This window comes from Dermacentor albipictus, unplaced genomic scaffold (genome assembly GCF_038994185.2).
Source record: "Dermacentor albipictus isolate Rhodes 1998 colony unplaced genomic scaffold, USDA_Dalb.pri_finalv2 scaffold_42, whole genome shotgun sequence".
In the NCBI taxonomy this organism is placed as follows: domain Eukaryota; kingdom Metazoa; phylum Arthropoda; class Arachnida; order Ixodida; family Ixodidae; genus Dermacentor; species Dermacentor albipictus.
This window is the reverse complement of record NW_027225596.1, coordinates 935742-953970: the sequence shown is the minus strand read 5'-3', so window position 1 is coordinate 953970 and position 18229 is coordinate 935742. Positions and strand designations below refer to the sequence as shown.

Genomic DNA, 18229 nt, shown 5'->3' with positions numbered 1-18229 from the left:
GGCTCTCTTATCCACACCGCTCTCTTCCTGTATTGTAACCACCTAACCACATTATTCCTTCGATATCGCTCCTTTCGCGGTCCTTAACTTGTTCTGGAGCTTTGTTGAACTTCCATTTTTCTGCCCCACATGTTAGCATCAGTAGAATACAACGATTGCACATTTTTCATTTCCACGATTGTGGTATGCTCCCCGTCATGATATAGTAATGCCTCGTGCTCATGTATGCACTTGGTATCATTTTTATTCTGTAAATTTCCTTTTCATTATCAGGGTCATCTGTTAGTACTTGGCCCACATGAAAGTACTCCTTCACAGACGAACGAGGCTGACTGGCGATCATGAAACCTTGTTCCCTTGCCACGATACATAGCATTGTCTGAACATTGTCCACGCTCGAGACGATGTCAACCAGCGTTGCAGTGCATGCGCCACGGCTGCGGGAGGCAAGCGCTGCCTCTCCTGACCTTCGGTAAATTAAGTACCAGTGCGGTCCCGGACACTTACTCGGTCATATGGGACCTCAACGGTTGGAAAAGAGTGTTTGCCTTTAACCCGAAGGCGTCCCCACCTCAATAGGTGCATTTGAGGCGCAACATGGGAAGTGACCATCATGGAAGGGGCCCAAACATCACATCGTTTTTTTTGTGCTCGCCAATGTTTTGACGGTAATTTAGGGCGCAGGCGGCTTCCCAAGCGTATCGCCCCTGAAGGAAGCCAAACGCCAGACCCGGGGCACATTTACGCCAATTTGAACCAGTGGGTGCCCGGTGGCGGCGGGCATCGAACCCGCAACCTTCCGCAGCTGGGGCGGGCGCTGTATACTATTAGTTTTGAACCCTACTCTTACACTCTAAGAACAGTTTACACCCTTTGGCTTGCCCCTTCTGCCACACAAAAATAATCGTCATCTGCCTTGATGCGTTTCCTTTCTTTATCGCTGCAAGCCCGGAACTTTCCAGTGACGAACGGCACGCGCGTTATCAGAGTGGGCACTCCAAAGGGTGTAAACTGTTCTATGCTGATAACGCGCGTGCCGTTCGTTACTGGAAAGTTCCGGGCTCGCAGCGATAAAAAAGGAAACGCATCAAGGCAGATGACGATTATTTTTGTGTGGCATAAGGGGCAAGCCAAAGGGTGTAAACTGTTCTTAGAGTGTACACTTCCTTGGTTAATATTCATTGCAATTCGTGTCCATTGTTGCTGAACAGCACTATGTCATCTGGTAAGCCAAGGTTGCCGAGATGTTCACCGTTGATCCTCACCCCTAAGACGTCCCACCAATAACTTGAGTACTTCTGAGCATACCGTGGATAGTATTGACGCGATTGTGTCTCCTCGCCTGACTCCTTTCTTGATAGGTAATTTTCTGCTTTTCTTGTGTAGGATCAAAGTCGCTTAGGAGTCTTTGTAGATATATTCCAAGATATTTACGCACACCTCCTGCACTATTTGATTGCGCAATGCTTCCATGACTGCTAGTACCTCTACTAAATCAAATGCCTTTTCATATTCTATGTAAGGCATGTAGGGAGGTTGGTTGTACATTTATTTGATCCATTGTTGAATATTCCTTCCTGAAGCAGTCCTGCTCTCTTGGTTGCTTAAAGTGTTGCCATCATTAAATTGGAAATTAGCTTGGTGAATATATTATACAGTTCTGAAAGCAAGCTAACGGGCCTATATTAATCGAATTCTTTAACATTTCTCTTATTAATGATTAGTATATTGTTCTAATTCTTCGTGCTGTCTGATACACTTGAAGTCGTGAGGCATTGCTTATAAAGAGCCTACCTATAGCATAGCCAAATATAAAATTAGTTCTTGGCTAAAGCTTAAACGTTCGCACGCAATACGCGCCCGGATTAAGTTGAGCATCTCAACCCCAAAGTGGCAGACAACAAGCATAGATCGCTACACGCCCATGCGGCATTTTTTCTCCGGGTTCATGAATGACGCCTTCTCACACCCGAACACGAGCGAAAAGCCACTGCTGTGACGAAGCGGTATATTGCACAGGCGTTCACCGTCCGGCTCCCCGCAAAGCACGTAGCAGAAAAATGAGAGAAGAGTTCTTCATCCGCGAGAAAGCCGGCACTGGCATCTCGAGGTCCGATGGGCGAGCCGGAAGAGGATTTAGCCAGACTCACAGTTTTCAAAGCAGACCATGCCACGTCGACGGAGGCGACGGCACCATGAATTTCCAGGTCCGACGATCCCCTACCAGTGCCGGGAAAGAGGCACTCCTGGTTCTCAGCGTAGACATTCGCGGGGTCACCTGGGCTGATCGTCCCGACGTGATCGTAAAAAAAGTGCCACCGCCAAGCGCGCTCCGACTCCTGCCATGAGCACCGCTGCACTGACGATGGCTGCGTAGAAGGGTTCCTCCATATGCGTCAGACCCAGGCGGAAGTGGCGAAACCTGCCAGTGGCGCGTCTGATGTCTTCGTTCAAGGACTCCCAGAGTGACGCTCCCGTTGGCGACTTGCCGCCAGCAGAGGCAAAGGCAGCGTGCTTCATCCAGTTGTGTAGAGCGCTGTCCGTCTCGCGTGAATAACGGTCATAGGAACCGGCGGACGTGCTCGTTTTCAGGCCGTTCAAGCTAGACAGGGCCAATTCAAAGTTCTTGTGCCTGCCAGATGGTGCCGAGGAGTCGTTGGTGGCTGCATCTGGAGGGATGGCCCCGAGTGTCACGTCGCCGCGCAAAAGCGTCCCGGAGAAGGCGTCGTGGATAAGCGTGGCCACTTGCTGGATGTCCGCAACTTCGCGGCTCAGCGGCTGGTGGAATAGGCGTCTATGGCGGTGCCGTAGAATCTGTAGGCGTCCAAGAAGCACCTGTCGTAGAGGGACTCGGTGGCGAGTTCTCGACTTCCTCCGAGCAGGCTTGCCAGAAGGTCGGCGCTCGTGTAGTTGACGAGTGCCTGCACGCAGAAGCCTCCGATGATGTCGTTGGTCACGTGCTCACCGTGCTTAGCGTGTACCTCGAATAGCGCAGAGAAAACGTCGATGCTCTGGATGGCCACGCCACCTCGGAGATTGTCTTCGTCGTCGACGAGCGAGGTGTTCATGTACCGCTTCGTCAGAGCGTCCCAGCGAACCATCGACACCGAAGGCGTGTACTGGAGAAAGAAAGAAGCGTTGGCGTTCCTGGTAACGTAATCAGACGCCCTCTGGTAGCGTTCAAAAATGTCGTCGAAGTAACCGAAGTGACTGGCGAGTTCTTTCAGCCTGGTTTCGTTGACCGCTAAGTCTAGCGTCTCGTAGGTTAGGTGCAGGTGGTCGAGGAGCGTGCCCGACTGTCGAAGTCTCGCCAGCGCCCTCGCATGACCGAGGAAACGCGAGGGCAGCCCGAAGAAGAGGGTTGGGGCTCAAGATATGGATGTCAAAGGTTGATCCGTCTCCAGGATCGCGACGTCGAAAGCGACGGGGATGAACACCCGTCTCAACATGTAGAACAGCACTCCGAGGAAGTCTGGGCGTTCGTTGCGCCTTGGCCAAGTGATGTTGCGCCTTTTGAGGACCTCCTTGATCTCGGGCGCCCTCGGCACTTTGATAATGTCCAAGCAGGTGTGCATTTCGTAGGTTGAGCGCGAAATTTAGACTAAGGAAAATGTATCCGGAACGTTAAGCATGGTAAAAGTAAAACAATAGCAACAACCGGCCTTTATGAACTGTATACGTAATGAAAAATGTTATTGATAAATAGATTCTAATTAGGTCAGCAGAATGCCCAGGTAAATTTAATATCCGCTCCTTATGGAAGCTCTCATTTCGTCGCGGATATGCAACAGAGGTGGCATTCATTCATGTTGTTGACCATTTTAATAATTAAAGAAAAGTGGCAGTTGCTTAGAGAAGGCGAACCCTTGACGGCGATTGGAAGCCGTTAGCGTTGCGCTGGGACTCCTCCGCCGGTATTCAAAATTTACGAGGGTGCGACATGGTAAGGGTGCGACTACAGGAAGTATTTGGAGACCTGGATTGGGAAGAATTGGGGATACGAGTTAATGGAGAATACCTTAGTAACTTGCGAATCACTGATCATATTGCCTTGCATAGTAACTCACGGGACCAGTTACAATGCATGCTCACTGACCTGGAGAGGCAAAGCCGAAGGGTAGGTCTAAAAATTAATCTGCAGAAAACTATGTAATGTTTAACAGTCTCGGAAGAGAACAGCAGTTTACGATAGGTAGCGAGGCACTGGAAGTGGTAAGGGAACACATCTACTTAGGACAGGTAGTGACCACGGATCCGGATCATGAGACTGAAATAACCAGAAGAATAAGAATGGGCTGGGGTGCGTTTGGCAAGCATTCTCAAATCATGAACAGCAGGTTGCCATTATCCCTCAAGAGGAGAGTGTATAACAGCTGTGTCTTATCAGTACTCACGTACGGGGCAGAAACCTGGAGGCTTACGAAAAGAGTTCTACTTAAATTGAGGACCGCGCAACGAGCTATGGAAAGAAGAATGATAGGTGTAACGTTAAGGGATAAGAAAAGAGCAGATTGGGTGAGGGAACAAACTCGAATAAATAACATAGTAGAAATCAAGAAAAAGAAATGGGCATGGGCAGGACATGTAACGAGGAGGGAAGGTAACCGATGGTCATTAAGGGTTGAGGACTGGATTCCAAGGGAAGGGAAGCGTAGCAGGGGGTGGCAGAAAGTTAGGCGGGCGGATGAAATTAAGAAGTTTGCAGGGACAACGTGGCCGCAATTAGTACATCACCGGGGTAGTTGGAGACGTATGGGAGAGGCTTTGCCCTACAGTGGGCGTAACTAGGCTGATGATGATGATGACATATTAAAAAATTTTAGTACTGCATAATGACGATAGGTAAGCATCACGCGAGTGCTTTGTAGACCGTGGCAGCGCGTGTCGCGAAGGGGTTTTCGTCAATGTGAGTGCTCACGTATGTAAACGTGCGTAAACCTGCAGTGCCATTTATAAGACAAAAATACCAAGATGACCATGCTTGTAACGTAATTTTTTCAAGCTGGCGTCGTCCGATGGAGCTTCGTACGCAAACTATTGCTGCTTACCTGGTGCCACAACGTTGGATGAATGCAGAAAAAGCCCACAACGAGCATTTATACAGAGCAAAATAAACATGTCCTCATTGTACAAGGCATCTTGCGTCTTTATGAAATTACACGTGGTGCGCACATTCGATGGAGGCTTGTAAAAATCGTTCGCAATCAGTTTTACTTAATGACACGACTCCGCACCAAGACCACGCCGCGCCGTGATGAGCAGTAGAAGGAACAAAAATGCCGCTGCGATCAGCGCAGCTAGCCGGCGTAACACGTCTCAGCTAGCGTTCAAAACGAGCGCGCCCAATACCGAAACCGGAAGTGTGGTTCAGATGTTAATGCCATCCGCTTGGTGCGCTGCAGTCAATTCGGCCGCTGGGCTCTATGGTAGTGTCCGCTCTTGTTGAACCCTTTCTCTATGCCGTGGCCGCCCCGGTGGTGACCGCAGGTCACTCAGCGCATGCGCAGGCCGTTTCCCCTCCGCTCCTCCTCCGCTTTGCGCCTCATGATTTCACTGTAGCCGCGTCCTCCACTTTCCTCATCGCCCTCTTCTTTCCTCTCCCGCCGCGCTCCACGTTGGCTTTCACCTTTCGCTGTGCTCGTTCGCCGGGTTACGAACTACGACGCCGAGGCACGCCGACGCTCAACGCAGGAAGGGGCGCCTAAAGCAATGACCACGCTAGCGGATGCGCGCAAGCTCGCGCCTACGCGCCTTGCGCTTGCCGCGCCTCGCGAGGAATGGTGGTTCGCATCCACAAAGACGCGCCTCTATGCGCGCGACAGCGCGCGTTCACTGTACCATGTCATAGACGCCTCGGAAAACGCCACTTCGTGCTTTGTTATTGAGAGTTTTTTCAAAGTGCTTCGATATCTGAGAACGTAATTGTTATATTTTTATGGCTGTTATGTCAGGGCAAAAGGGAAAGGTTAAGCACTTCCTTGCATGGTATAAATCTGCTTCATCGAGAGTTGAATGTCGCGCGCCGAAGCTGCGTAGCACCTAGGTGTGCGGACGCTAGGCACTCCGAGCGCGCGATAACAGAGAGCAGCTGTTCGCCGAGATCGCGCCGGGTATCGACGCATAGGAGCCGCGCCACACGGTCTGCGCATGCGTGGGCGCGTTCGCAAGCGTACGTGTGGTGTGGGCTTAAGAGCTGCGCTCTAAAACAAGTGACTCTCCTAGCACAACCCGTTTGAGAGCACAGCCACCCGTCGTCAAAATCTGATCTACGGGTCAGATGCGTCGGCTATTTATACATGACTCGTCGTAGATTACAGCGTCATCGCTGGGCCTCGCATGTGTTCCAAAATTTTGAACGCTAACCACGTCAGACATGCAGTCTTATTAGAAAAAATTATCCTCGTTATATATGTGAGCGACAATGTTCGAGAGAGTTGCAATACATAATTAGGATGTGTCTTGCGCCGAGCAATAACTTTGTTACATTTTTAGACCGCGAAAAACTCAGCTGAGGAGTATAAACAACTACGAACATCCTAACGCAACCTAATCATTGCAGGACTCGTCAAATACAACTTACGTATATGTATGTATGTATGTATGTATGTATGTATGTATGTATGTATGTATGTATGTATGTATGTATGTATGTATGTATGTATGTATGTATGTATAACAAACGTCTTTCTTTTCATTGAGGGACAGCTTTAGCCCCGAGAGGTAACTTCGTTTCTGGAGCGAGAGCATTTCCGACTTGAAGAGAACCAACTACCCGTCGGGCGACTTTCCTGATTGTGCTTCCTGCTTACTGCGAAGCTTGTTTCAGCCTCAGTGAAGCAGCGCGGTGACGTCATGCCTCTTTCCTCCAAGGAAGTGAGCACGCTTTGACGCTTCGAGGACGAGGTACAAGTACAGCAGTTAAATAATGATCATCCTCCGCTGCAGCGCGCTTTCTCAATTTCCGCAAAGTGGCAGTGTTAGAGGGGAGGCGGGAAAGCGGGGGAAGGGGTGTGAGTGAGGAGATAAAGCCTGTGGATTATGACGCCCGGTTCTATCGTCAATCTCTTATGCTTATGAATACGTGCTCTGCAAGTGTGGGCACAGCATATTTGTTCTTCGCTGCTTAGCAACCCCCAGCGCCGTCCTCTCCGTGCATGCGCGAGTCGTGATGCGACTATTTCTCAAAGCGCCAAAGGACAGATACCAGGTGTGCATAACATGCGCTTGTCAGGATCGTCTTCTACGTACTTTGTGTCTCGTCGTCTCTCGCGCTGCTAACACGGGGAACAAATGCACGACCTCGCCCGATGTGCTTTTCCTGAATTCTTAGGTTACGTGTCACTACAGAAGCCCACTAAACGACACCGTCAGTAGACACGCTGCTTAAGTCGTAACGAAGGATTCTCGAAGACCCCGTCTCGGCATTCTTGGATGTCTCTCATGCTCCATCTGTTTTCCAGTTTAAACAGAGTCACAGCAGCACGGTCTGGGTGATGCGCCGTGGTTCTTACGCAGATGAAGCGCGAGGCCCTGTTCAACGGCTCCGGCTTGCCCGTGGTGCCCGGGACCATGCTGAGCCGCGATGCCGCTCTCCTGGCCAGCCATCGCCAGGACTCGGCGAGGACGCTGCCGTCGCCCTTCTTCGAGTGAGTTGCGCCCCACCTCTGTCGCACAGAAGCAGAGGACGCAAAATGGCGTGGCTAAAGTCTCGCGGTCTTTTGTGGGTTGTGCTTTTTAAGGCATAAGTAAATAAACCGGTGTGTGTTAGTTTTCCTCGAATAATTCTCATTTGCAAGATAAAAGCAGTACCAACGACTGCGTTGCGAACTTTACCAAGCCTAACTAGTGACGGCAGCCATACAACATCGACACGATACGTAGTTCTCAACGCACCGCTCCACATTTAAACAGTGCGTGTATTGTACGATATCTGAATCACATTGAATTGAATAGAATTCTGGGCTTCTGCGTGCCGAAAGCACGATTCGCCTTTGGAAACGGTGTAGTAGGTGACTCCGGATTAATTTTGATCACCAGCGGATCGACGTGCACCCGAATGCACGGAACACGGATGTTTTTTGCGTTTCTGAGTTATATAATGCAGTACATTCAGATACACATAGTAATCAGGCTTAAGTTGCAAACTATCAATAGTATATTAATGTTGTTAGGAGAATTCAGATACACAGGAGTAAGCAGGACAGTATTTACACCCTAAAAGATCCAGCATCATCTATCGATACCACTGAATTCGCTATCGTTAGAAATGCGGAGGCTCTCAATCGTTTTGAAGTATATTCCCCCAAAATTTCTCAAATTATTCAACCAGTTCGAAGGAGCGTTATTACCTTGCACAACGACTTTTGGTGCAGATGACACCTCTTGAACAGAGGTCTCGAAAGTAGTACTACTGTTACGATTTCTGCTAATTCCATGGGTAGGGCTTGCTGGTTTTCAGGCTTCATTGGTGCATTGACAACATGAGCATTAAAATCAACATTGAAAGTGTCCTTAGCGGACACATTGTTAACAGCCTGCTGAGCAATGCCTTTTTTTTTTGTAGGCAGGCCCGCCTATTCTGGTGAGCAACCTGAAGAGGTTGAACTGCTTCTTCGTGTGACACATGTGAGAATTAATGTTGTGTTCTTCAAAATTGACCAACGAAGACACTTATACAGTCACAAGAAAATTTCGGGTATTTCCAACAGAAATTGGAAAACTGCAAAAAAAAGAAAAGAAAAAGGCCCCAATCCGCGCTGTGAAGGTGGTTGGCCAGCGAAGCAGTGTTATCACTGGATCCGATAGACCCGTGTGGCATAGCTTTGAAGTGGGTCCGGCCTAGCCTGAGCCCGACGCCTCTGTGCGTATTGACGTTGCTGTTCCTTCCGTCGCTCATCGTGTTCACGCTGCACTTCGGGAGTCCTAACTATGCTTGGCCTTTCCATAGCGGTATCACAACCCAAATGAAATCAGTTGCTAGGCGGGTTCTCCTTTTTATGCGAAGCATATTACGAGAGCTCAACCCAGCTCCTCAGGCGCGGCGGTGTCGCCTTGAAACCACGTGACACCGTCACGTCACGACAGAGGAGAAGTGGCTTTGGCTCAACTCTTGCAAGACGGGCTGGGTGGGAATCGAACCAGGGTCTCCGGAGTGTGGGGCGGAGACGCTACCACTGAGCCACGAGTACGATGCTTCAAAGCGGTACAAAAGCGCCTCTAGTGATGCGGTGTTGCCTTAGAAACGAGCTGTTTCTAAAGCGTGCGTCTCTTGCTCAGGCGCACATTTCGTTGCCGCGCCGAACGCTGCTTTGCTCGACGCTCACCGCGTCCAATGCGGGGCGCGTAGTCGCTGCCCTGTAGCCCATTGTCTTACACCCCTTGGCGGGTCGACGGGAACGCTGTCGCGTTCCACTCTTGAAGGCGAAGCAGTAATGCATGAGTTGTTTCTTCGTCTAGCCGAACCAAATATAGCCAAGCAACAGCAGTTCACCAGGCTAAACAGTGGTTCAACAACTAAAATAAAGGCTAGTATGCTTCGCATCCTGGGCTTAACCTTACCTAAGCCACAGCCATTTTTTACATGTACATACGTGTAGCTTCGTATGCTTCGAATGCTGCAGTTGTCGGATCCCGGCAACTGCAGCTTATGCAACCGTAATCTTTACCGGGAAGCGCTTGCGGCGAAAAATATGTGCGAAGGCGTGCATCCTGGATTTTTTCTTTCATTCTCCCGAGCAGCTGGCGCCTCTGCTGCCGCGGATGGATGGATGGATGGATGGATGTTATGAGCGTTCCCTTTGGAACGGGGCGGTGGATTGCGCCACCAAGCTCTTGTTACTATGCTGCCTGATATCCTACCTAGGTTAACCAATGAAAAAAGAAAAAAAAACACTATGAACTAACACGTCCAAATTTTCTGATCCCCAATTGCGAACTGTGTTTTTGTACGTTTCCGTCTTTTGTCGTTTCCCTACTTTTCTTCCACCAATCCTCCAATCGCCTCTTACTAATGTCTATTGCATATAGCCGCCTATTGCCGCATATGCAGGCATATAGCCTGCATATGGCATATAGCATATTGCTATAGCCGCGGAAACGTGCAGCCGAGCGCCATCTGGTGGTGCTGCCAGAAACCTAGTGCTATGATTGGTTGATCTTTTGCCCACGGTCACGTCAACTGCATTGGGGATAGAGGTATACAGCTTCATCGTAAAAATTATATATATAGAAGTTGGAGAGTCGAATTCACTAGGTGTCAAGTAAAGCCAGCTTTCATAACCTGTAAGAAAAAAATTATGGGATTTTACGTGCCAAAACTACTTTCTGATTATGAGGTACGCCGTAGTGGAGGACACCGGAAATTTCGACCACCTGGGGTTCTTTAACGTGCACCTAAATCTAAGCACACCGGTGTTTTCGCATTTCGCCCCCATCGAAATGCGGCCGCCGTGGCCGGGATTCGATCCCGCGACCTCGTGCTCAGCAGCCCAACACCATAGCCACTGAGCAACCACGGCGGACACCCCGTAAGAAAGCCTCACTTTTGACTTTTACACTAGGAAGGCGTTCAAGGAACCGAGCTTCGGATCACGTGCTCGTTTTCGACACTGTCCTTGGTGGTAGCGCGCGTGGTGTCGCCGAGCCGGGGAGCCATCAAGTGGCGAGCAATTGAAGCGCAGATTGGTTCGAATTATTCTGGCATACACTAGTTCTAGCAAACTGGCGTGTACTTACAGCGTGGCTACTAGTTCGTGCGCTAGCAGTCGTTCAAGAAAATGTGGTCATTCTCATAAACGGCTTTTGTGTGTGCGTGTTACTTCCATCGCTTGTGCAATGCCTCCACTTAAGGAAGTAAAGCGAAAGTTGTGACAAATTGTGTGTTCCTTCTCATTGTCGTCACCAGCGTGCGTACCTGCTGCAGACGTGCGCGTAGAAGTTGTCGCACGCAGGCTCGTTCAGGTTCGCGGCGCCGGCGAACAGTTGCGCGTAGCGGCGGCACTGTTGGGACTGTTGGGACGCCAGCCGCGCGGTGCGCTCGAGGCGCCCTCTGCCGCCGAAGGGGAGCGGCGATCAGCAGCTGCAGCAGGATCACCACCACGAGTACCACGATGGTCGCGGCCAGGGTACTCCAGGAGTCCGGTGTTCGTGGTGGCGGTCGGCTGAGGACTGTCGCGGGGCTCCGAGGCGATTAGCCTTTGCTCCTCGACTGCGGGCGCGGCCGCCTTAGGCACCTCGACCGCCGCTCGGGGCTCCTGCCGGCCGTCACCATGCGCGAGAACACAACCACCGCAAACCTTGGCCGAAAGCTCGTGCACTTGTCTGTCTATTTTATGCGGGAGACGCGTGTGAGCACGAGGCGTCTCATACGACGGGCAATCAAGCGTCCTTTTGAGTTGAATGTCTAGGAAACGTTGTTGGGACCAGTTCGAAACTTGCCGAGTGTTTCTTTTTTCTTGGTGGGACGATTCGTGGATGGAAATGAGCGCAGCGAAAGAACACAAACAGCAAAGGGGCACGAAGACAAGCCGTATGCTTACAGCTGTTTAATAGCGGAAAAGCTTTCGCATATTAATGAGAATGTTGTCACACCTGCTCACAAAAGCTGTATACGCCACTATCGTAGAAAGAACATGTGTAAAGCAAAGGCGGCTGCTTCAACCACGCTTCATCCAGATGACACGCTTTATTTTGTGCTTGTTTTAAATAACGTCGGGTGGCGCAATGAGCTGTTGAATAGTGAAGTCGGGAGCGAAGATTCTCTTGTGTGCAGTAAAACCCAGCTTCGCCGCTGTGTAAAAAAGCTTTTTCTTAGTTAGCTTACCTTTCTGACAGAAATTATCTGCATGATGTTCATTTACATGATTATCATAATCATTTGCACAATCTGTTGGGGGCATCCGCTCAACTATGTTAAGTGACGCCCACTTTTGTTAACGTCTAACAATTTCTTTTCCTGGTGAAATTCATATTTCTGAGAAACTTTTCCTGTGGTCTTCCTTTAAGTTGCCACAAGGTTCATTTGCACACTTAAAAATTCCGCTTTGGTAATTTAAAAAAAATTAATATTCTTAAATGGTTAATCGCAGCATTTCATAGCTATGTCTACCAGTTATCTGTATAAAGCAACACGTCTGTGCCTGAATTCACGTCACCATTTGCATGAAATCAGTGTCTGAAGGCAGGTATAGAACAAAGCCGGAACCGAAAGGCGTACCGAATCAGAATTCCAGCCGGAACTGAGTCTAAACCCGAACAAGTATTCGTGCGACGTGCTTGGACGCGGACGGATACGTAAACGAAACGTAATAATGTTTACTGGTTCCGCACGAAACAGTTCATACATACAGGACAACAGGCACTCCGCAGGTTCAGACTCAGTGGCCAACAGACATTCAGCAAATGGAGTTTTTCGAATCCGTAAATGCTTTTACCCTTCAACACTTTAAAATGTTGACGTCTTTTGGGATACGTCTTTTTCCCACACCAATAATCATCATTCGTTTTGCTTCAGTTTACTTTGGTAAAAACTCAGTGCTCGCTGGTTTCCTGTTAAGAGTGCCACGTCACATTGAAAGACAGTCCTAGAATTGCGTTTGCAAGCAAACGTAAACGCATTGCGTACTTAAAGTAATAGCGTTGTCCTCCCTGCGCATACTCCGAACTTTATTGGGTTTCTGCTGCTTATGCGCGCTATGCTAACGTACCTTATTTCGAGAGTTTAACGTTCGCAATGTTCACGCGCGCTAAGAAATACCGTTGTAGAACATGGCGGCACCCATGGTTCCCGTTTCAGCGCGAATTCTCGTGGTGGCTAATCTCTCACTCTCGTTGATCACCACGAACTATTGAAATGAGCTTTCCCTTCCTCTAAAGTCAATTGACTTTAACGCGTCCGCATAGCAACGCCAGGTTGGTTGTTAATGGATTGCCTTGACTTGAATACGTGCGGCACAAGGCACCGGACGACGCCCTGTGTTCCAAGGTCTCCCTTTCGTTTGCTTTACCATACGCTGAAGTAAAATTCTTGAACCGACGCCCACCGTAACGTATTGCAAATGTGCTTGCGTTCAACGTACACGTCAGACGACAAACGCTATTCTAAAACTGCCCGATAGCACGCATGCCGTTCGCTGCCTTGAAGTACCGCGGGCGGGCAGCGTTACAGAATGCATATCCACGCTATAGGTAGACGGCAATTATTGCTGCAGGACAAAGAATATTCCCACAGCACGAAAGCTGTTTTAAATTCGAATCTTTTGCTCGCCTAGCGAGAGCGAAAAAGGTCAGAGGAAGGGTCGCGCTCAAGGAGACAGTGGTCTCGTCTCCGAAAAAAAAAAATATATGTGCGCCGATCACGCAGGGTTAGCGACCGCATGGGATGCGCGCCCCTCGGGATTCAGAGACCTAGCTCACACGTGCGCTAGGTGTCGAGAGGGGCGGACATACCCGAAAAAGTCCCTCGCCCACGGGCGTTTTAGGCGGCCGCACGCGACGAAACTGTACTCCCCGAAAGAGGCGAGACTCCCGGCCATGGTCGTGGCCAGATTTAGACCTTGACTTCTCGGACTGTGGCGAAACTAGTGGTTCCCCGTTTACGAGGGGGGAGTGTTTGGCGTCACACTAAATGCCAGGAACATTACTTACTCGACGTGGCGGTGTCATCATGACCACGCGTCCCACGAGAGCGGTCAACCTGTATTTTGAGTACATCTCGCACTTTAGTATGTTCAGGCCGCGACTATCTATAACGGGTGGTAGCATTCGTGCGGCTGAAGCAGCATCACAGAAAATAAAATAGCAAAGAAGCATTGAAAAAAAGCTTGCGCAGACATTTGCATCTTCTATACCTTTCAGAAATGCTTCGGATGACATAGATAATCGTCAAAGATTATTTTTGTCTTTTTTTCTGCTTTTTTGAGAGGGTAGGATGAAACCTTTCATTTTAGGCTGGGAAAGTAAATGGTGTGACCCAAATTGTCAAACCGCAAGGAATGTGCCACCGTTGTAACTCGCCGGTGGCTGAGGCGACAGCGTCTTGTCCGAAGACAGCGACCGCGACGTCGGCAGCGTCGTGCCCGAAGCTGCTTGCGTCACGCTGCGGCGGGAGAGAGATCGCCAATGAGCGTGAAGGTCCATCACACAACAAAGAGCGTTTTCTTAAAGGATACGATGATGTTCAGTGACGCCGAGACGTAAGTGCGACGTGGTGCCTAATGAAAATGCGCCGAAAACATCCTGGCGGTAGGAAAAGTTTTTGTACAAATATCATTTAGTCTACACGGCTTTCGCGTTGGTACACATTTGCAGACGAATCCAGAAGTCACTATCGTACTACACCTTTTTGCAACAAAGCAACACCTGAGGCGCTGACAGACAGCGTCTGTAATACAGACTCAGATTTGCTGGGCGTTGGGGAAGCGAAATGCTTATGCGTAGAAGCAGATAGCTCGCGAGGAATGCAGCTGCAGCACATGCATGCGAGGCGGCGAGCGGCATTCGTGACCGATGTCGTGGATCGTGGATGCGTTGGCCGTGACGGGCGTCACGAGGGTAGACATGCTGCAGCCCACATTTCGAAGCAGAAAGCTTTGTTTGCCTCTTTTTCCCATTATCGTGGTTGGCGCCATTGCAAGGACATCCTGTCTTGCTACTGTGTTCAACCGAAAAAAGTAATTTTTTTATATCCTTCTTAGTTCGGAGCTAGAGAGGTTTAGGGACAAGTTCGGAAGTGCAGAGGATGCATAAATACGAACTAGGCTGCCGCCATCTTACTAAAGATATTTATTACCGTTGGCATATGGCGGTGAACAGGAAGGGTTACCGTCTCACTATCTACGGCTTTATTAGGGCCATTTCTGCCGTGTAGATATTGCTCCATGGGTCTCTTTGTGTCAATGGTGTTGACGAATTGCATTTGAGGTCACGACGTCATTACTCAGCCGTCGGTAATATTTCACACAGAAATAACTAGCTTCTACTTTCAAATTACCCTAGAAGGGCGAGACCAACATATCGGTGTTCGGACTTCATCTAGTGCGGCACCCTTTCAAGGGTGGAGAAGAGGCAAGAGCTCGTTTCATCTATGAGGGTAAACATGTGCGGGGGCTGCGACTCCAGAATTTTATTGCGACGGAATTTACATGGTCACTCCGAGCCAATTTTCGCCATTGACGTTGCTGTGAAGCTCCACATGTATTTAGGTATATATGTGCTATATGTTTAAGCACGACGTATAGTAAAGGTAGGTGCTATACCATTCAACCGCCAAAGTTGGTCGAATCAGGTTTTACGTTCTTTGACTAAATTATTCCTCAGAATTTTTGGGGAAGCAGCCGACAAGCATATTTCACCAAACATAACTATCAAAGCAGTTGAATTTTATCTTCAATCTTCTCAGACTATCAAATATTACAAGTGCAACACAATGACACTGCTCAAAGATCAAAGTGATGTGGTACGGTCATGTACCGGCAGCATAGCGGCAGCTGTGCGATGACACTACAGGTACTAAAGGGGGTGTTAAATCATTTAAGGACGCCAAAAATTATGGTGTGCCCACGTGTGTCATGTCCGCGTTAGTCGGACTCGCGCATAGTTGGAACACCGTCCGAGGGTTTGGAGCGCATCACCAAACCTTGCCATCGCCGTCAGTGTTTCGGCCTTGGGGCGAAACTGCCAGGATTTTCTTTTAAAGCTCCCTGGATGGACTGCGCCATGGTAAAGGACATGTATACTTTCGATCAGGCCGAGCGGGCCGTGAACCGTGCCACGGGTGGATTCGTCACCGAGTTCTCTGAAACGCACGTGCAGTCACATCAGAGCTCTATGGCGTGTTGGAGCATTTCGGCAGGACCGCACTCATATCTTCCCGCCCCCCTACCCCATGAGGAGGCTGTGCGAGAACACTCCGGCAGGGGAGGAAAATGGCAGTTGCCTTCAACAACTCCACTCGCGCCGCTGAATAAGACAATGCACATCAATCGGCTTGTATGTATGTCCATCTATGCTACCACCACTGGTTAGCAGCTCTGTTTTCTACGGATTTACACTGTGATAAAATTGTGGCCTCACTATCGTTACGGCAAGAAGCAGAAGCTTACGAGCGCACCATTATTTTGATGAGGCGAATATGTTTCTAGAAATGTTTCTAGGCGAATATGTTTCTAGAGTATGTTTCTAGCGTTCGGCTGTACGCTTACATTGACAATCATTGTCGATAATTTTTTTCACAGATTTTCCAGTCACAGAGAGTTCAGTAACTGTCATGACTCTTTGACTTCTCGACGCCATCTATTTTTGGCTGATGGAACTGTCGTTTCATGAGTCACGATTCCGCTGGAACGCGAGAACAGTGCTTAAGTTCCAGTGTGGCAGTGGCCATTGGTACTGTTCCACAGTGATGTCATTTGGAATGACCTTAAAAAATCTCGGCAAGCGCGGAAAACACTGAAAGCTACGATCATCCAACTACCTTCATACCGCTCACGTTGATTGGCATGGTGTCCGGTAGGTGGCCCACAGCAGCACGTTGGTTTGGGTACTTGAAGACTTGCAAAGTATTTCCATTCGATGATTCTTGTATTACCGAAGCGATTGGCCAGAATTTTGATGGCACCAGGCTACGATGCATACGAAGCTTGTATTCCTTAGATTGGTGGGCCGCCGGCGTAGCAAAAAGAAGTTAGAGTTTCGCCCGAAAGGCGAAGTATCGACTGCTATAGCAAATTACTATACATCTATACGAAGTGAGGATACTAGTTTTATCAGCCGCATAACTAAACTGGTAAACATTCGCTTACTAAATGAATTAACAAACATTGTGTTACGCGCGCACAGGCAAACATGAACAAACATCACTCGATGACCGTGGAAACTTGCTGTCAAGATGGTGGAGTCCAGAAGCGCGGCAGCTGCAGCGAGCGAATTGATTAATACCAGCTCTCGCTTCAACGCGAACCATATTAAGCTGCGATAACACAGTGTACACGAAGCTATCAGCAGTCGGCGCACTCTGTCTCCATCGCAGATCGCTTTCAAGATAGGACCTGCGCGGACCTGTCATACGCAGCAGCCGCCGGAGTCAAACGCACCCTCCTCCCCCTCTTCCCTCTCCCCTCCCCCCGGTGCCTTGCGCGACGGAAGACGGTGCGCTTCCTGCCCATTTTCCTTCCTCGCGCGCAAGATTGAGCCACAATCGTGAGCTCACCCTCGTCCACTTTCACTTGCACATGTAGCATACGGCACATGGTGACGTTATCGCCCTTGGTATTTATACGGGACATCACGGCGACGACGTCGACAACGGCAGCAATGTGCCTGGGGTGTCCATGTAAATGCTATCGCAAAAAGGGTTTATTAAGTAGTGCTTTAAGTTGACGTTTCGTGGACGGCACACTTGATCATAGCCCAGTAGGGTGGCATTGCTGTACGCTTTCAGAGGGGTCAATACAGTCGAAATTCGGAAATATAAAAGTTTGGAAGCTGACTTTCAGTGTTCGTGAGGGCATGAAGTCATGAGGTCGTACCAGAAGTCGATGCATCGCAGGATAAGGTTCACAGTCCGCGGACTCTGGGTTTTCGCTTCCCGATAACGGCAAAAATTCAAATGACGTAGCCTGAGGAAGCAGCGAGAAGGGGAGTTAGCTCCTCTCCTGCAGAGCGGTTGCGCGTCTTCTATTAGTCCTGGCATGGCAGGGACAGGGTAACCAAGGCCGGACTGTAACAGCTGTATGAGACGGCACATAAAACGCAGAATAGCTGTGGCGTTATGTTCATAGTCAACGAGAGAGACTTAGTCTGTTCCGCCATCTCTTCACTGCACACCCTGTGTACGTCGTTGATGCTCTTCAGCCAGGCCACGCAGCACGCTTAGAGCCGGCGCGTTGACAGATTTAACCTAATGAGCTGGCTTGCTTCGTTTCGCAGACGCGTGTGCAGGTCGCACTGCCGTTCGCTTGCCCTTGAGCCACTCTATCCTCATTGCTGCCGAAGCCGTTTCTTGGTTGTGTTGGTTGGATCGCATACTAACGGGATATCAGGGACCAGGAAACATCAAAGCAAAAAAATATTCGTGGTAGGAAAGCGGTTCTAAACTTTGTAGGAAAATAGCACGAAAGGACCTTTCTGGCATGTCCAATATGGCCGTGATTATCAGTTGTGCATACCACGACATACTAGTGTACCCTGATTGATTTCATCGGTCATCATGAACCCGCAAGATGAGTGCGCA

At 49.4% G+C, this 18229-nt stretch overlaps 1 protein-coding gene across 7 annotated transcripts in view; it reads right to left on the bottom strand.

Annotated features, from left to right (window-relative positions):
• The window catches only part of LOC135913678 (regucalcin-like), a 53555-nt gene that overhangs the window by 23802 nt on the left and 11524 nt on the right, over positions 1–18229 (bottom strand). For 3 of the 7 annotated variants that reach the window (XM_070530049.1, XM_070530050.1, XM_070530048.1), the window contains 2 exons: positions 10913–11252; positions 7512–7664 (listed from right to left, as the gene is read on the bottom strand). The exons of 2 other annotated variants lie outside the window; for them this stretch is intronic. The gene's annotated coding sequence lies outside the window, so the exon portion shown is untranslated. Of the gene's footprint in view, positions 1–2150; positions 3754–7511; positions 7665–10912; positions 11253–18229 lie in introns of those variants that run through there. 2 more of the 7 variants (XM_070530051.1, XM_070530054.1) reach the window with 2 other exon arrangements.